Here is a 19,042-nt window from a genome sequence, read left to right as displayed (position 1 = left end):
TCAGTCACTGGTCATCACATTTGAAGTTCATTAGGTCAGCAGGGACATATGGGAAGCAGTGGTACTCAGAGGAGATCTGGGTTCAGTTTCTAACCCTGTCAGAGTCCCTCCATGGCAGTGGACAAGTTGCTTAGCTTCTCTGGACCTCGGGTTCCTAATATGTAGAACGGAGATGATGATATCTACCAACTTTTGAAATGTTTTCAAGCTCCACAGATGAAAAGCAGCAAGTAAGTGCAAGATATTATGTGACATCCCTATATGTTTATGCATCATTGCTCTGACCAGTGAAATCCTGGAGATGATGAAAGCAAATTGATCATTTCAGCACATTCAAAGTGATGAGGCAAACACTGAGAAGAGAACTGAGCAGATGGTTTATTTCAGAATGTATTCCTGTAGGATCTCAGTCTGGTATCTTGCATCCTGTTCCCTGACACCTGGAAATAGTTCTCTCTTGTCCCCTAAATTCTCCCATGTGCAGAAAATAATTGATCACTTGAAATAGAGATTATTGTTGCTGTTTAGCATTTTGAGCCCCCACCCTAGAGTACAACTTAGGAACTTAGGTCCCTTTTTCAATAATAATTTAAAAATCTATATATATCTTACAAAAAGACAGGAAAAGTTAATTTATATTTTAACAAACCATAATTAAGATTCTAATTTATAAAATAATATATATAATGTATTATTAATTGTGCATGATTACAATATAACTTGAAATAACTAACATGATTGCAGTAGTGCTATATTCGGCAAGTTGACCAATGAGTGCTAGAACAACATTAAAAGAAGAAAACTCATTTTTTTAAAAACCTAGCAACTAGAAAAAAATGAGAATATAAAATATCAAACAGAATTTGTATTGTGTCCTTGAGAAGAGGAACATGAGTAGAATAGATTACCTCCATCCCTTATAGAGGAGGTAGAGGCCAGATTGTTTTTGACTTTTAAAACCAAAAAGGGAAAAAATATAGAAAATGGCCCACATGTAATGATCCTGCCTTGGCAGAGAGGAACAGGATTGTCAACAATTTCTTTTTTGCATGCGTAACACCCACTCACATTTGAGATTGTGTGTGGTGAAGTGTGTTCTGGTTTTATTTTGCTGTATGACCTTGTTTGTGCTGTATATTTTGCTTCCTCTACAACTGGAGAGAAACACCTCCCATCCCCCCTTATTGTGTCCAGAGCCTTTGTCTTAAGCTTCCCTCCAACAAACCTGAGGAACCAGTTTGGTGACTCTGGCCACTTCACCAGGAGTTGCTGAGCGCCTTTGAAATGACTGGTCCGCATTAGCAGTGTTCAAATAATCCCTGCTTCCAGTTGGGACGAAGTGACGAGGTCAGAAAAGTTATTTAAAGGTCAGGCCACCTGGGCTGGGTCTCTTCTTCCTCCTGGGGCTACTGAAGCCTGAAAGCTGAATTGGGAACCAGAAAAGCCTGCTTCCCATGGGGGGGCCTCCCCTCCCCTCCCCCTCTTTACTGAAGGAGCTAACTGAAGCTATGTGAGGGGAAAGCCTCAGGTACAGGGAGAGAAAGTCTATCTCAGGGCTTGAGACCTCTGCTCTCTCTCTCTCTCACACATTTATTGAGAAGAGGAATATGCCACATATATGGTATTTATGTTAGCTTCAGGATGGCAGCAATGTGTATAATTGTGTGTGTGGATGGGTTTACGCTAGGTCTCCAATTATGTATTTCAGTGGCCACTTGTGAAGTTCTGTTCATTCCCTTCCTTTGTTGCATTGTCACATTATAAAGTGTTCAGAGATACTCTGTAATATATATGCTGAAATGCTGTGTGTAGAATAATAACTGATTGACATATGCTAAGGTGAAAGACATAATCGTATGAGAATATGATTTTTTCTTTGAATCTGGTTTAACACTTTTATGCGGAGGTGCTTTAAGTTAATGAGACTAAATGTTTCACTAAATGGAAATCATAAGGAGGGGAACTAATAAATGACACAGGATAAAAAGCAACACTAGCCACATCTACATGAAACTCTGGATGTGCAGTAGCCCGTGACTACTGCGCAGCAGCATTGCACGGCAGAATGTGTGATGAGATGCTACTGCACGGTAGTCTCGGGCTACTGAGTAGTCAGCATCACGAAAAAGCCATTCTTTGGTACTACTGTGCAGTAACTCTGGTTACTGTGCAGTCATTTAGTATTTGTTTATACAAGTACTAAATATAGTTCATACCAGTGCATACACTCTTACCATATAGATGGGTGTCCAAAAAATTTTAGCTACACCAGGCATCCATTGCTTTCAGTCTGGGAAAAATGATCTTGCTGACATAGGGGCAGTTCTGAAATGCATCTCAGCCTCCACTTCCTGGTTAAAGAAATAAGTAAAATCCAGGTTAGCAGCAAAATCCATGTTCCCATACTTTTATCTGTGGAGAAGAGAAGACTGAAGGGGGATTTAAGAACAGTCTTCAAATACATGAATGGCAGTTACACAGAGGCTAGAGATGGGCTTTTCTCTGTGGCCTTAGGGGACAGGACTAGGAGCAATGGCCTCAAGCTTCAGCAGGGGAATTTAGGCTGGAAATTAAAAGGAACTTTCTGACTATGAGAATGGTCACACATTGGAACATGCTACCTACAGAAATTGTGAAATCTCCATCATTGGCAGTTTTCAAGAGCAAGTTAGACAGACGCTTGGGTAGGCTGTTTTAGTTGGGGATGCACTTGCCTTGAGAAAGGCACTAGCCTAGATGACCTTCTGAGGTCCCTTCCAGCCCTACTATCCTGTGATCTAGAAATGTGAATTTGTAGCAATTTATTAAAATTAGTGTGAGAAACAAGGATTTTGGGGGGGGCTGATATCTGTTACTGGATCAACTGTCTATTTGGGATAAAATCAGACATGCTTTGGAATACAAAGTTTTATTCTTCAGGTCTGAAGAAGACCTCACATACCAATTTTTAAGAACAGAGGTAAAGTTGTGAAATTGGAGAAGGGAGAAATTTCCAGCGGTAGCAGACAAAAAATTAGTAGGAGAAAAGAAGCTTGATTACTGGCAGATCAAATCCTATCAAAAGGGAGGAGAATCATTATTATCTTTAGTGTGTAGGGAGAATTTCAGGAATCAGATAAGGTTAGAGTGGGCCTGTCTACACAAGATGCCAGAAGTGCAGTAGACTAATGGTTTGCAGCCAGTGCTGTGAGAAGGCAGGTGCCATTTGCTCTGTCTTACTGAAGGGCAAATGAAAAGTCTGCAAGTACCAAAACCTGGGGGACCTCACTGGCTACCTTCCACCAAGTTGACAAAGATCCATCTATTAGTACTCTCTGGGTCCAACCCTGCAGTCAGTTTCCCACCCATCTGGCTTTGAATTGTTGAACTTATCGTCCCCTAGGTGGTTGATGACCTGACCCCCAAGGGTGTGCGGATGTGGAAGGAGAGGCGGGGGGTTCTTTTTGTATTGTAGCAGGTTACCCTGGGGTATTTGGATTCTTAAAATAAGTGCAAATTCTGTATGTGGCCTTAAATCAGTTTAAAGTTGGCTTCTATGGGCGCTTGTACACGTAACAAAAATTGCCCTTTTTTTGCAATTTAACCGTTACAGTTTTTACATACGGGTTTTTCTGGAAATTTAAATGTCTTTTTGGTGATTCAAAGTAAAACACATCCCAATGTATTTTACTTCGCATCACCAGGAATTAAAATGATGCGTCTATGGATCCGTCATGTGAAAACAGAAATGTACTCAATGATGTGTAATGAGCCCCTTTGTCCACCAGATGCCACTGCAACTTTTGTGTAGTGAGCCCCTTTGTCCACCAGAATTCTCCACCAGTGCTGTGAGAAGGCGGATACTTGGGTATAATGTGCAAATTGTTTGGTACTTGGGTGTAATGTGTTTCTTCGGATGCCAGGTGTTGCATGCCAGATATTGTGGTCCACCCAGCCCGACCTGAATCAATCTTCTATTCTCCTGCATGGACACCTCCGCTAGCCATGCCCTGGCCAGGGTGACAATGGCACCATCACCCCATATATCTGCCTCTGGGTTCATCCAGAAATGAAGAATCACTTGGCTGCCTATCAGGGTGAGGGATCCAGGTTGTAGCCATATTGGTCTACAGGCAAAAGGAATCAGAACTTGTGGTAGAGGTGATATCTTTTATTAGACCAAATGGATATTTTCAAAAAAAATTCTTCATTTGCAAACTTTTGGACACATTTTCCTTGTTTTCATTTTCTTTCAGAGCAAATGGCATCCTCCTGATGATAGGATTTTAGCTCATAGCCTGCATGCACAAGCTCACCCCACAGTTAGATCCATGGCAGCAGGTAGCCCTTAATGAAAACGGCATCATCGCCCCCTAATGTGCCCCGGTTCAATTCAGGAATTAAGAACCTCTTGGGTGCCTAAAGGGGCACCCTCCGTATTTCCAGTTTAAAAAAAAAGAGGTGCCCTGATCCAGTCCATTGTGTTGTCCCTCACTCCCAAGCCACAGTCTCCCAAGCCCTCCTGCTGCCCTTCACTTGAGATCCGGGCACCCCTTGCCCCACCAGTGCCCCTCACTCCCAACTCGTAGTACCCTGCCCCCCTGTGCCATTCTGGTGCCACTTTGGGATTTACTGGGTTTTCCAGTTTTACAAACTGAACAACCCTTGGTAATGGTGCAAACAGTTCTTGCTTTAGTAATCTCCTAATAGCCCACATTGAAAGAAAAGATTAGAGAAAAGATTTTTTGTCTTTTTTTTTTTTATATAATTTACCGTTACTGTTTAATTAAGCATCATTTACATATATAGCCAAACGTCACAGCATTTACAAGATAACTGTTACCAATAAGCAGTACTCTTTTACTTTTTAAACTTCAGGCAATGTGCAACGAGTTTTATTACAATAACTTTTACACAAGCAAGCAATGACCATAGGCATTATTTATGCTTAAATCAACAAACAGGCGATGATTAATAATCATCAATAATCAGCAAGTATCACTGCACATAAGCAACACTGTTTTTCTATGTTTCTGAGCTGGACTGCCCTTCTCTTTCCCTTTCTCATGAATGCCTCCCTACTGTGTTGCCCAGACAACACTTGGCCACAAACACGATATGCCTGTCTTGCTACCTCCTACAACCACACCACGCAGGTACTGATGGCACTGATGATTCTATCTGTCCAGGCATCATTAACAGGCTTCCTATGTGATCTACATTTTTTCAGTGGCAGCAGTGGTGATGTAACAAGTGGAGCTGAAACTCAAGGAACGTGCGGAATTAATTTTGTGCTCATCGAAACAGATGAGCAGATAAGCAGCCAGGAAACAACACTGAGAAGGGCCTGACTATCTGTCCAAGTTGTTGGACTGCAGGCCCTGAACGGCTGCAAACAATTCACCAACAAAGCCCCCCTGCTGTGCATTGCCCTGCACCTCTTCTCTTCAGCGGACTCATCAAGGGCCAGTACTAGTGAACTGCCGCTGTCACTTGAGGCAGCAGGATTCACAGTCAGAGCCATGGTCAGCAAACTCTCAGGACCAGAGGATGGCCTGGATACGTCTAGTCATCTCATTGTTTGGCATTCAAGTACCTCCATTAGTAGTTGGAGGTACCGATAATGTGGCACGTTATGCATGGGGGTGCCCTTCCGCTGAGTTCTTGCTACCTGGTGTCAGAAAGCAGCTGTCATATTCTTGGTCTTTATGCTGCACTGGACCACTGTCTTGTTGTGCCCCCACTGGGCAAATCTCCTGGAAGCATCCAGGTAGATGTGCAAGTACTCTCTCATGCTGTTCCTGATGCCAAACTGGTTAACACCTCAGGGTCCCCCAGCACCCACACCAGCCTCATCGTTTCTACATAGAAACAAGTTGTCCTAGTCTTACATGCCCTGGTTGTCTCTCTTCTCTCCCTGGTCTGCTCTCTTCTCTCCTCAGCGTCAGACATTTCAGATCAATGAGGGGTATCCATTGCATGCTTACCACTGTTAACTTTCCTGTTGGCCATTACAGGAGGCAGACAGCCAATAGAACAGAGAACCAGGGAGGAGTAGGGCCTGGAAGACAGAAGAAACTGAGAACACATTGCAGGGGCACAGAAGATGGTGAGGGTCAGAGCTTGGACCAGTTGAGGCTAACAGAAAGAATCATCTGGGGAAACCAGAGGACATGGGAGGAAGAACAACTTATTGGGGGAAATTAGAAGGATTTGTGTGAAGAAAAGAACTTGTGGCAGGGAAACAGGAGAACAGGAGAGAGAATGACAAGCCTATGGGAGAAGCAAAGGGGAGGCTGATGATCAGTATTCAATGCAATCCTAGATAGCATAGGGGGCAGAGTACAAAATAAAGGAAGCCTAAAGACAGACCTTGAGGGACTGCCTCAAGCCTGGTGGAAGGACAAGGTCCAGGGGTGGGAAAACCAAAGGCTTAAGGGAAAAAAGGGTAAAGCAAGGAGATAAAATAAAAAGGGAAAAGTGCACCCAAAATGAGGAAGAAATATTGTTGGGATGGACACAAGGTATAGAGGGGAAAGGGAAACACGCCTGTGGTGTGTCTCTGTATAAATGCATTGTTTAGGGATGTGCAAGGGCCTGGATGTATAAGTTGCTGCAAAGAAAAGATAGGCAGAGAGACTTGTAGGGCTAGCACATGCTATTCTAACTGCACAACTAATGTTTTAATCACAAAATGAATTGTAACATGCCACACATACAAGTAATTTATCAAATAAATAAATGGGAAACTAGCCACAATGACGGTCCACATTTAATGTGGAACATTGCTGTGGCTAGCTTGTAGCACACTTTAATTGGCACATAAGGCATGTGTTTAAAGGGTTTGGCAAAAGCCCAGACTGGGGAGCCACTCCCCAGTGCTGGGCTGCCCCTGATCCCTTCGAACATGGGAAGGCTGCTGTCTGATATCAGGCTCCCTGGGCAATGGTATGTTCAAACTGTATGGGGGAAGCTAGACTGTACCTTGTGCCTGAACCTTTTAAAAGTTCAGGTACAAGGTGCTGGGGATTGGGAAATGGTTCTCCTGTCTCAATCCTGCTGCATGCTGGGACTGTGGAGGGTGTGCAGCCCAGCTGTACACTGTTGCACAGGGAGCCCAAGATACCTTTTAAACATGTGGGCACAAGGGGAGCCAAAATGGATGAGCAGCTCGATAATTTCAGGCTTCCTGAGTGCCAAGTGCATGCAGATGGGTCACGCAGGTGCTTTTTAATACCCTGGGGGAAGGAAACTGAGAACATTGCCGCTGTTTCCCAATCTTAGGTTCCCTGCACACCCAGACCTTTAGGAGGCATGCATGCAGCCCAGTTGGTACAAGATTCCCCCAACACTAGCAGATACTTGATGGGATTTTATCCCAAATCCCCATAATAATGTATCCTCTGTGCCAGACGTCTGAGATCTGGCCTGGCAGGACATGAAGTTTTTGGGATCCAGAACAGAATCCCATCATGGTTTAAATTAACATTTGCCAGGGGCTGGAATGACAGGTGAATCATATTTTAATATTTTATTTTGATTTTATAAGTTACTGAGCTTATAAGTTTGGTTTTATAAGTTACTTCGTTTTGAGCCCTGAGCTTTTTGGGGGAAGGGAACATATAGATTAAGGGTGGGCAAAATGTGGCCCGTGGGCCAAATACGGCATGCCAGGACATTCTATCCAGCCCATGGGGCCCCTAAAAAAATTAGAAAATTAATATTTATCTGTCCCTGGCTGCCTGTCATGAGGCTCTCTATGGTTTCCCAAAACTCAGTAAGCAGTCCTCCGCCTGAAATAACTGCCCAACCAGATATAGATAGATAAATAAATAAATAAATAGATAAACAAATACATGATTACTGTTCCACTCTCTGTAGACATTTTGCTTGGAAGACTTCATTTTTATTTTAATGACTTTCCTAATAAGGTGCTTAGGTGCTGAATGCCATTGTCAATGTCTAAGGGCCCAGTTATGCAATTCTTCCTCATGTTGAGTTACAATTACCTGTGTAAGCAGTTCCACTGAATTCAGTAGGATTACTTGAAAAAGTAAGCACTGCTAAACATGAGTAAAGCTTGCAGAATTGGAATGTTAGGTTCCCACACTCAACAAAGCAGTTAAGCAAATGTCTATGTCCATCCCCATTCAGCAAAATAAATAATTAAGCACGTGCTTAACTTTAGGCCTTGTGTTAAGTCTAATAGGATGTAAGCACATGCTTGAGTAGTTCAACTCAAACAAAAATAATGACCTTTTAAATTTCAGCTAAAACAGTTTTGTGATTATCCTAACAGGGAAAAATGCATTTAATAACACAAAAGTCTTTTTTTAAATCATAATTATTATTTTGTTCAGAGAAGCATGAGCTTTCATAGGCTACAGCCTGCTTTGTGGTGAAGCAGACTGTAATCTATAAAAGGTCATGCTTCTCTGAATGATGTTACTTTACCCTGTCTTCTGCCTAACTTCCGACTAACACAACTAACTACCTCTGTAATTATTATTTGGGGCAAAGACATTCAGTAAGTCCATATGAAGAGGGAGGAAGGCTACGCAACAGAGGCTGCTGCCTCAGAACAACAATTCAATAACCTTTAATTAGGCTGAACTGTAGAATAATTCTAACAGGGAAAGTGTTTCATTCACTTAGTTTTCTGGAGGGTATTTTCTTCACAGTCATTAGTAGTAGAGCTAGGCAAACATTTTTTTCTGATGACTTCACTCCTTTTTGTGCATGAGTTGTTCACCTATACTTTGATTCCTTCTCCTAATTGTTTCAGGTAAGCAAATTTCATCCTATGGGATTTTCCTAAATGGGGTTCAGTGCATGTATTTGCTAGTCATCATTCATTAATACTGCTATGTGATTGATCACTTGAGTCACATGTTTTGTTCCAATTCCCCAACTGGATAACTAACTGTAACAAAGAGAGGGAAGGCATTATAAAAAGTAGTGATAACAATTAGACTAAAATTAAGCAAATGTTTACATTAAAAAATAAAGTCAACATTAAAAAAATAAGAAGCAGCAGAACACCATAACCAAAAGGAAATATGACTACATCCTGCTTACCACCAAACAACTTTGAGGTAAACCAACTATTCCAACTTTTCTCTGAGCCTAATCTGCATATAAAATGAACTGTTCCAAACAGGAGATTTTACTACACCTTCAACTCTCCTATGAAATATAAACTTTCATTTCTACCCTGAAGAACTTTTACAATCTTTTCTTCTATACCTGAAGAAGGGTGTTTGTGCCTGAAAGCTTCTAATTAAACAATTTTTTTTGCAAAAATCTAGTTGGTCTAATAAAAGATATCACGTCTACCAGGAGTCCTGGTTGCAAGAAGCAGCACAAGAATTCATAATAAAAAAAAACAAGGATATAAATAAAATAAAATGTTAGTTGATTGGAAAGAAAGGTTTTTTTTTTACTTTTTGATTTGTTTTTTAAATAAAAATGTTAAAAAAGTGAAAGATAATCCTATCAGAAGCTGGCCATGAAAGCATTCATCAGTCAAATTTACAATATAACCAGAGACTGAAACCTCTTCCTGCAACCTCTTCACCCCAAACACCCTTCATATAGACACATCTTTTGACTAGACAGCCATTTTCACCTGTACAGAATGTCCTTTTCCAAGTACACTGGGAGCAAGAAGAGGGCACCAGGCAATGTAGGGCCCCTGCAAGATGCAAACAGTAATCTTGTAGCTATGCCAGACAAGAAAGCTGATATTTTTAACAGGTTCTTTGCCTCTGTTTTCTTGAACAGGGACCGGGACACCCTCACCTACCAGAAGTAGGGACAATCTCGGGGATAGCTCTGTCAGGCCTTCAGTCAGCACAGATGTAGTTAGGGATCTTCTGGAAGAGCTGGACATTTTTAAATCTGCAGGTCCAGATGCCCTCCACCCAAGGGTGTTGAGGGAGCTGGCAGGGGTCATTGCAGAGCCCTTGGCCCGGCTGTATGAGCATTCGTGGTCATCTGGCCAGGTGCCAGGGGGTTGGAAACTGGCTAATGTGGTCCCAATTTTCAAGAAAGGGAGGAGGGAGGACCCAGGTAACTATAGGCCTGTAAGCCTCACCTCGGTGCTTGGGAAGATCTTGGAGAGAATCATCAAGGAGCACATCTGTGGGGGGCCAGCAGGAAAGATCATGCTCAGGGGCAATCAGCCTGAGTTTATCAAAGGCAGGTCCTGCCTGACCAACCTGGTTGCCTTTTATGACCAGGTGACTAAATCCTTGGATGATGGTGTCGCTGTGGACGTAGTCTTTCTAGACTTTAAGAAGGCTTTTGACACTGTCTCTCACCCCATCCTCATCAATAAATTAAGCATTGATGCCTACACAGTTGGGTGGGTAAGAAATTGGCTGACGGGGCACACCCAGAGAGTAGTGGTGGACAGGTTGTACTCAACCTGGTGAGATGTGAACAGTGGGGTACCCCAGGGCTCGATCCTCAGTCCCACACTGTTTAACATCTTCATCAGCAACTTGGACAAGGGGGTGGAAAGCACGCTGTCCAAGTTTGCTGATGACATTAAGATGTGGGGCGAGGTGGACGCACTTGAAGGGAGAGAACATCTGCAAATAGATTTAGACAGACTACAAAAGTGGGCAGACAAGAATAGGATGGGGTTCAACGTAGACAAATACAGGGTGCTGCACCTTGGGAGAAGGAATCCACAGCATACATACAGGCTGGGGAGTTCCCCTCTTGAAAGCACATAGGCAGAACGGGAACTTGGAGTCATTATTGACTCCAAGATGAACATGAGCTGCCCATGCCAGACCGCAGCCAGCAAGGCCAGCCATACCTTGTCATGCATCCAAAGATGCATCTCAAGACGGTCCAGAGAGGTGATACTCCCCTTTTATGCGACTTTGGTCAGGCCGCACTTGGCATCCAGTACTGGGCGCCGCACTTCAGAAGGGATGTGGCCAGACTAGAGAGGGTTCAGAGGAGAGCCACCTGCTTGGTGAGAGGGCAGCAGGACAGCCCTACAAGGAGAGACTGAGGGACTTTTTGTTGTCCTTAATCCTGGACGCTAGCCTGAGCTCCATCTCTGCCTTGGCCTTCCTACGCTCACAGGCCAAGGAAGAGTACTTCTCCTTGGTGATATCTCCTCCCTTCCACTGGTTGTATGCCCCTCTTTTAGTCCCCAGGCATTGCTAAATGCCCTTGCTGAGCCAAGGGGGTTTCTGAGCACTCTTACCCCCCCCTTGCTTCTCTCAGGGACTGTTATCTTTTGGGCCTGGAGGATCGCCCACTTGAGGTATGACCATCCCTTGTGGACTCCCATCTCTTCTACCTTCTGGGCCCTCAGTGCCTCCCCCACTAGTCTCCTAAGCTCATTGAAGTTGGCCCTTCTGAAGTCAAGGGCATTAGCTTTGGTGTAAGCCCTTGACACCCTGCATTGGATAGTGAAACCCAGCAGGTGATGATCGCTATTGCCCAGGTGGTCAAGGACCTGCAATCCACTCACCAGGTAATCCCCCATGGCCAGGACCAGGTCCAGCAAGGCATTACCCCTAGTGGGGCTGTGCACTTCCTGGCTAAGGTGAAGGTCCTGTAATACAGTGAGGAACCTATGCGAGTGGTCAGATCTGGCTGTCAACCTTTGGGGGCATGTTCTCCTCAGTTTCTTAAGTCTATCAACCCCAGACCTCTTAGAGGATGTACATTCCTGAATCAGATTCTCCTCTTCTAACTCTTGGAGTCACTTCCAGTTCAAAACCTTGACACTTGACACAGAAGACTTCATTTTCATCTTATTGTTTTCACGTTCAAATAACTGGGGTGGGAAGGTACACACTGGTTTCTTCCACTGCCTTACAGGCTGCAAGACCAACCAAGACAAGCTCTGCTTCTGTCTGGTATCTGGGCTGAGATGGTGGGATGGGGTTGGATATAGTCACAGTAGAAGGGACCTCTCCCAGTTGCAAAGGAGAGGGATGGGGGAGCCCTGCTTCCTGGCATTGGCCACATGAAGAGCAGTGGTTCTGGGAGGGCAGTGGTTGGCCAAGTCAGGCTCTCCCCCCTCTCAGATTTCAGTCTCAGCAGCAAAACTTAGGATTTCTTCTGAATAGGAGGGGCAAGGTGGATAAGACTATGCCTCCCCACCCTCAACATCAGTCACTGCAGAAGTGGTAAGAGCACATCGGGGGAGGCTCAGTTTTTTTACTCAGCTCCTCACTTAGGCTCAGAGTGGGCTAATTCTTTCCTGGGGTCAATTGGGCTGCTGTTGCTAAAGCCTGCTTCCACACCAAATACTGAACAGCCAGGTGAATAGAAATACCACAGTGAAAGCACATGGTCTCTTCCATGAAGAAACAGATCACATACTCATGTTCGCTTATCATATATCACAGGGAAATTCTTAAGGACTTGACCCCATCCTTCAAGAACTTAAAGTCTGCCTTCTGAAGGACAGGACATTTCTGAACTTAGGAACTTTATAGCTGAATGAAAATCTATGAATGTGGTTTGTTACCTTACTAAAATGAGCCACTTACCAAAATGAGTTAGCTTACCAAAACAGCTTGTCATTGCTGAAGAAGAGAGGGATGTTGGACACCATGACTCTTAGGCCCTGCCCAAAGGCATTGCTATGACAAAGGTGCCTCTAACTATAACAACCAGCTCTGCCACTTTGTTCACAAGGCTCAGGTGACCTGGAAAATGATTTCATAGATTTAAAAGACATTTGGGCTGGAAGGGACATCGGAAGATCTTCGAGTCCAGCCCCCTGCCCCAGGGGCAGGAAGTCAGCAGGGGTCATAGGATCCCAGGAAGATAAACATCCAAATGTCTCTTGAAGGCATTCAAAGTAGGCGCTTGAACCACCTCCAGCAGCAGTCTATTCCAAACCTTGGTGGGCTCGGACAGTAAAAAAGTTCTTCCTTATGTCCAGATTGAAACGGCCCTGGAGGAGTTTGTGACTGTTTGACCTTGTCATCCCTTGGGGCGCTCTGGTGAATAGACGTTCCTCCAGATCCTGGCAAGCACCCCTTATAAACTTCTAGGCAGCCAGCAGATCACCCCTGAACCTGTGCTTTTCCAGGCTGAAGAGTCCCATAGCTCTCAGCCTGTCATCATAAGGTCTGTTTGCCTGACCTCTGATCACGCACGTGGCTCTCCTCTGCACTCTCTCAAGCTTCTCCATATCCTTTTGAATTGTGGAGCCCAAAACTGGATACAGTACTCCAGCTGCAGCCTCACCAAAGCCAAGTACAAGAAGAGAATGACGTCCTGGGATTTGCTTGAGAAGCATCTATGGATGCAAGCCAGTGTTTTGCTCGCTTTACTAGCTGCAGCATCACATTGATGATGAGCACTGTGTTGACCCAGGAGACATACTTGGTGTTTCTGTAGCCCACCAGCTTTCCAGTTGCATTTCTCTACCCCAGCAGAGTCAGGGGTGAGGAATCGCAAGCCAAAGCTCTTGAGAGATTCAAACATCCCTTTGCAGACTGAGGCTGGATATTAGAGCTGGCCATTCTGTCAAGAAAAGTATTAACAAAAGAAGCCTCTAGCTGCTGCAGAGGAGACCAGGGAAGGGCTGTCTAGATCAGCTGAGGTAGAATTAGAGGATACGTAGCCAGAGGCTACACAATTGTGGTAGTATTCGAGGATGTGTGAGATGGTTCCAAAAAATAGTAGACCATTTGTTTTAGCCTACACCTTTGCCCCTGCTGAGGCAGAAACTTCTGCACTACATTGCTGTTCATCCATTTTATCCAAAGGCTTTTTAATGTAAGGTGCAGTGGCTGGGTTTCAAAACAAGTGCTAGAAAGGGTATCTAGTTAATATCTGACCTGTGATGTGGCAATTAGATACCATGCTGAGAAGGCAGAGAAGCATAAATACAGCACTTTTCTGGACAAAGGGACTGTAGAACTTGGCTTCTTGGGCAAGTAACTAAACCACTTACATATTAAGGCTAAAATACAGAAGTGCCCTTCTCATCCATCATTTTTCTGGGACCTAAGCTATGTCACTTGTGTATGTACCTGGTCAGTGATACTGTGCGTGCTCAGTTTATGTGTGCACATTTATGCACCCATCATGTAGAAGCAGGGCTCAGAAGTGGCCAGGTACATAGCTGGAAAACTGCCACTTTGGTGCACAAAGGGAAACAGACTTCCATCTACAGTAACCAAATCAAACTGAGATGCAGTTCCCAAGGTCTAGGCTCTATTGAAGCAAATTACACTGTCAATGACACTGCTTCTTGGGCTTGATTCTGCTCTAACTCACACCAGTTGAACTCTACTACCTTCATTAATCTTATTCCCAATTGGTATCAGTGTAAATGAAGTCATTTTTGTTGATATATACAGATGTTTCACTAATTATTGAGGCAGCAGTTGATGTAAGTGACCCCCTACTGTAGAATTGTTAACAAATTCTTTATTGTTAGCAGAATCCGTGCCCAGTAACCAACAGATGTATCGTTAGCCAATATCAAGGGACATCAGTCCAACTGCAAAGGGAAGAGGACCAGCACAACAAGGAGCAGAAAGTAAGTTATAGATGGTTCAACAACTAAATGCTACAGGAGAAGGGGCAGGGCCATTATGAAGGATTTATGGGGATGTGATGCACGGAAGCTGTAGCAGCATTTCTTGGGAGAAGGGGTTTACTATGTAGGTAGCTGGAAAATTAATGAAAATTGAAAGCTAAGTTAGATCTCATGTTGAGCCTACTTCCAGGTTTGAACTGGTTTAACTAAAAGTATATTTTTACTTAAGTTAAACCAGTGCACATTTGCTTGTGCGCACTTTTACTTTGGTTCAGGAATAGTTTTTATTGATTTACCTTAAACCAATTCTATACCATCTTAAGCTAAACCAAGCTAAGTCACTCTTAAACTGAAATATGACTGTCTGGCACATATCTAAATAAATCGCGTTAAAAACTGATTTAAGTCTAACTGATGGAACTTCTATGTGCAGACATGTACTTAGATAATAGTTAAGAATGACAATCACCTTTCCTATATCAGCATAAAGCACCCCAATGAGCTATAAAGACATGTCTTCAGGTGATTCAGGATGGATAGTGAGAACACACTTGTTAACGAGTAGAAAACAACCAGTTACAATGTGGAAGACAAGGACAAGTTGCAAAAGTATTTAGGGAATTTCTCTTTACAAGTTTCATGATATGTGAGACTTATATTTACCAGGATGTGCAGTGTTTGCTAGAATGTGCAGTGTTTGCTAGATCCCCAACTCCCGGAATCAAGTGATAAGGAAAGAATTACAAAAAAGGGAATAAATCCTCCCCCTGCTCACCACTTTTTGTGAGTTACAAAAGCAGTGTTGGAGTGATGTTGTAGCTGGGATGGTTCAGAAATAACGTGAGAGGCAAGGATTGTTGTGGGTTATATTTTTATTAGACCACCTGCATACTTGGGATAAAGTCAGGCAAGCTTTCAAATGCAAGACAATCTTCCTCAGGTCACCTGACCTTTCATCATGTCACCTTAGGTCACCTTGCATTCAAAAGTTTGTCTAGCTTTACCCCATGTAAAACATGTAGCAGGTCTAATAAGAAAAGAGCACCCAAAGAAATCCTTGCCCATTACAAAAGTATGTGCTTTCTTTTAAGGAACTTGAACAATGAGGAATAGGATCATGCTAGGTGGCTAGCTAGGTTCACCTAGGCACCTAATAGGTGAAACAGATCCAGCCCCTAAGTTTCTAGCTTTTCTAGTGGTGAAGAACAGCCCCAAAACAGGTTTCATAGAGTTGATGTTACATGGTTAACCCCCCTCCAAAGTCAGATCATCAAGTCTGACCTCCTATATATCACAGACCATTAGCTACCCATTTGTTGAACACAGCAACTTGTATTTAATTAAAGCATAAACTTGCGTATAAACCTGAGTATATTCAAAAACAGACAGCCAAATAAAAAGCCCCCCAAATTTGTTGTATTTTTTAAACTTTTCCACTTGAAATCCAGTCCCATGATCTGGCTAGAGGATGGCAGAAACTCATGAATTTCGGTGCTTGGACAAAGTGCCAGAAAAAAAATGTCCACTGCATTTTGCTCAACTCTACTGAATGGGTGCAACTGGATGTTACATCATTCAGCCCTTTGAAAAGTTCTGTTCCATAAAGGAAATGTGTAAGAGACAAAAACAAGCTGTTTTATTAATAGGCCTGTTTTGTTTTTAAAATTCAAATACTGAAAGGCACTGAACAACGACTTAGTAAATCACTGTATATGCCATACCTTCCTCCCAACCAGCTACCAGAAGAAATGAATAAGCATATAAAATTACCAGTTCCAGAAACACAAACTGTTTTCTCCCTATTGGGGACAAATATATCTTCAAAGAAACCATCTAGAATAGAAGACAAGACCCTAGGATTGATCAACAAAATGCAGGTGTTTTTTCATAAACATTTCTTAAATTATAACCAGGGTATATGCTCATGTGCGCACACACACAAACACACACATATACACAAAAGAATCTTCTGCCGGTGAAAGTTGTTCCCTATAAAATAAAAAAAGCTGTTTAAATGTCTCTTTTTCAAGCCAGTCCCACAGAGCTGGAGCTGAGAATACATTAGCCTTTAATGAAGTGAAACTCTCATCTTGCTGGAGACACCTCATTTAGCGCAATTGTTTCAGAGCCATTACAGAAAGACAATTACAAGGAAGCGGCGAGAGTAATTGGAAATGCTGGCAGGAGTTGGGCGAAATGATAATAAATAAAAATATTCACCCTAATAAGCTTCCAGGAGGGGGTGGACTGAAGAAAATCAACATAATTAGAACTGAACCTTGGCAAGCAAAAACAGACAGCAGGGTGGCAAGTGCTCAACATGCACAGGAAGAAAAAGTGAAATGAACTTGAATATTTACTTGATGTTCAGATTTGAGCACTGGGCTGACCCACAGAGACTTCCAATGGAAAGCAGAGACGCTTGGGGCAGAATCCTATCTCACTTCAAATGCCCAAATGGCAGTTGTCCAGATGCATCATGACAATTTTTGACACTTATGGATAGTTTGCAAGTTTATTCTATGTTCAGTGGGGATATGCAAGCATCCACGTGGCTATTGAGCATGTGCAGTAGACTGCACTCTAGGTGGACAGGTATGCAGCTCTGTACGCATGTACCCTGAGGGCCTTCGAAAACATTACATTTGTCATAGGCTATATATGTGTTTGTGCTACAAATCAATAACATGCTAGACTTTAAAGATAAAAGCAGCAAATCTATCACAGAAATGGGGAATCTGCCAAAAGATGCTGCTGGCTGAAACAGCAACTTCTTTGTGGCACAGAAAAAGCCCACAACAATTTTAATGTTTGGCCAGTTATACAGAGCATGACAAGTATGGCGGAAGGGGGTCAGTGAGCACTGTGCTCCGTGCTCAGCAGTCCTTGGGAACTCCTGGAGACAGAAGATGCCACAGGGCACCCTGAGACATCAGCTCACCATGTTTCCCCAGATAAAGCCTGCTCCTGCACCACTTCCTTTTCCATTCAGGAAAGCAGGCCCCCGAATGTCTGGCATGCCACGGTGTGGAACGTTTCTGTTTCATGGCAAAATTCCATTGTTCCTTTCATGCAGTGAAAATAATGCCTGCCAGCACCCTGTGTGAATATAAGCCACTGCTTTCTGGCCAGTCAGGAGAGGGAAATAAGGGCATCCAGGAGGAATAAAGCAAGTTAAAAACTGATCTGGAAGAGAAGGGCCAAGATAGAATAAGATAGGAGGAGACTACCCAAGATAGGAGGAGACAGAAGGCCGCAGCTAAGGTGGTTACAGCCCCCCAGGCCCATGAGATCAGAGAGAGAGAGGGCATGTCTACACAAGCTGCCCACTGCACAGTTGTTACTGCACAGTCATGTAGTACTTACATAACTAAGTACTAAATGACTGCGCAGTAGCTGGCATTACAGAGCAGCACTGTCCCAGCACGTTTGCCTAATGATCGTGTCGTGGTTCGAGCCTGGACACACAAGTAGACACAGCCAGAGAGAGAAAGAGAAACTAAGTGTTCATTTCTGTGACAGCTGTACAGAGGAAGACCTTGAGTTCTAGTTTGCACCTTTCTCTCAGTGCAGCAGAAAGGTCTGCACTGCTCTTAAACCATTTTATCCAATGAACTTTAAATGCAAGATGCAGTGGCTCAGCTTCAAAACATGTGCTGGAGAGGAGACTAAGTAATGGCTGCTCTATGACCTGGTGGTTAGTGTGCTGTGTTTGGAAGTCTGAGAGACGTATTTTTGAACTCCCTGTAAATGAGTAGGACCTGGAAACTGCGTCACTTGTTTCCTGGATAAATGCCATAACCAAGCTATTGGGCTACAACATGGGAGGACATTCTATCTGGGTTTTTTATGTGACATGCTTAGGTATGCAGGCGTACATATTGCAGCCTACTGTGCATGTCCAATAGGCTGTGGATGCTTACATCTCCTTAAAACTACTGCTATAACAAGCCTTGAGCAATCTCCAGGTCTGAACATTCAGATTCACAGTGAAAGTCTGGAGAACATTGAATATTTCCTGTACCTTGGAAACTGTCTGCTGCAGAAGGATGACATTGATGAAGAAATCTATCTGTGCCTCAAATGTGCAAGTGTAGTCTTTGGATGCCCAAGAAAAAAGTTCATGGCATCAGATCCAAAACCAAGCTTATGGTTTTCCAAGCAACAGTGATCCCCTCCTTATTGTATGGAACTAATACATAGACAATGTACAGGAGACACTTCAAGTTACTGGAGAAGTATCATCAATGTCTGAAGAAGATCCTCTGAATCCAGTGAGAAAACAGATGCACCAACATTAGTGTCATGTAAACACCATGAGCATTGTAGTGAGGATCATCTGATATCAAGTTCATTGGGCCAGTCACATCCTCCAGATATCTGATTTCAGACTCCCAAAGCAAATCTTATTCTCCCAGCTCAGACAAGGCATGTACTCAAGAAAAGAAAGCAGTTCAAGGAAGTCCTCAATGCGAACTTGAAAAAATGCAACATCAACATCAACTTATGGGAGACTATTGCCCAGGA

General features: G+C 43.3%; 1 protein-coding gene across 9 annotated transcripts in view; it reads right to left on the bottom strand.

Moving 5' to 3' along the window:
• The window catches only part of PKNOX2 (PBX/knotted 1 homeobox 2), an 827,020-nt gene that overhangs the window by 625,427 nt on the left and 182,551 nt on the right, over positions 1-19,042 (bottom strand). For 6 of the 9 annotated variants that reach the window (XM_090027048.1, XM_090027055.1, XM_090027047.1 and 3 more), the window contains exon 3: positions 2,235-2,351. The exons of the other annotated variants lie outside the window; for them this stretch is intronic. The gene's annotated coding sequence lies outside the window, so the exon portion shown is untranslated. The remainder of the gene's footprint in view (positions 1-2,234; positions 2,352-19,042) is intronic. 9 annotated transcript variants of the gene reach the window in all.

The sequence above is a fragment of the Crocodylus siamensis genome, chromosome 14 (assembly GCF_052110815.1).
Source record: "Crocodylus siamensis isolate JL-2025a chromosome 14, ASM5211081v1, whole genome shotgun sequence".
NCBI lineage: Eukaryota > Metazoa > Chordata > Crocodylia > Crocodylidae > Crocodylus > Crocodylus siamensis.
Note: the sequence above shows the minus strand (reverse complement) of the source record. Positions and strands in the feature narration are given on the sequence as shown.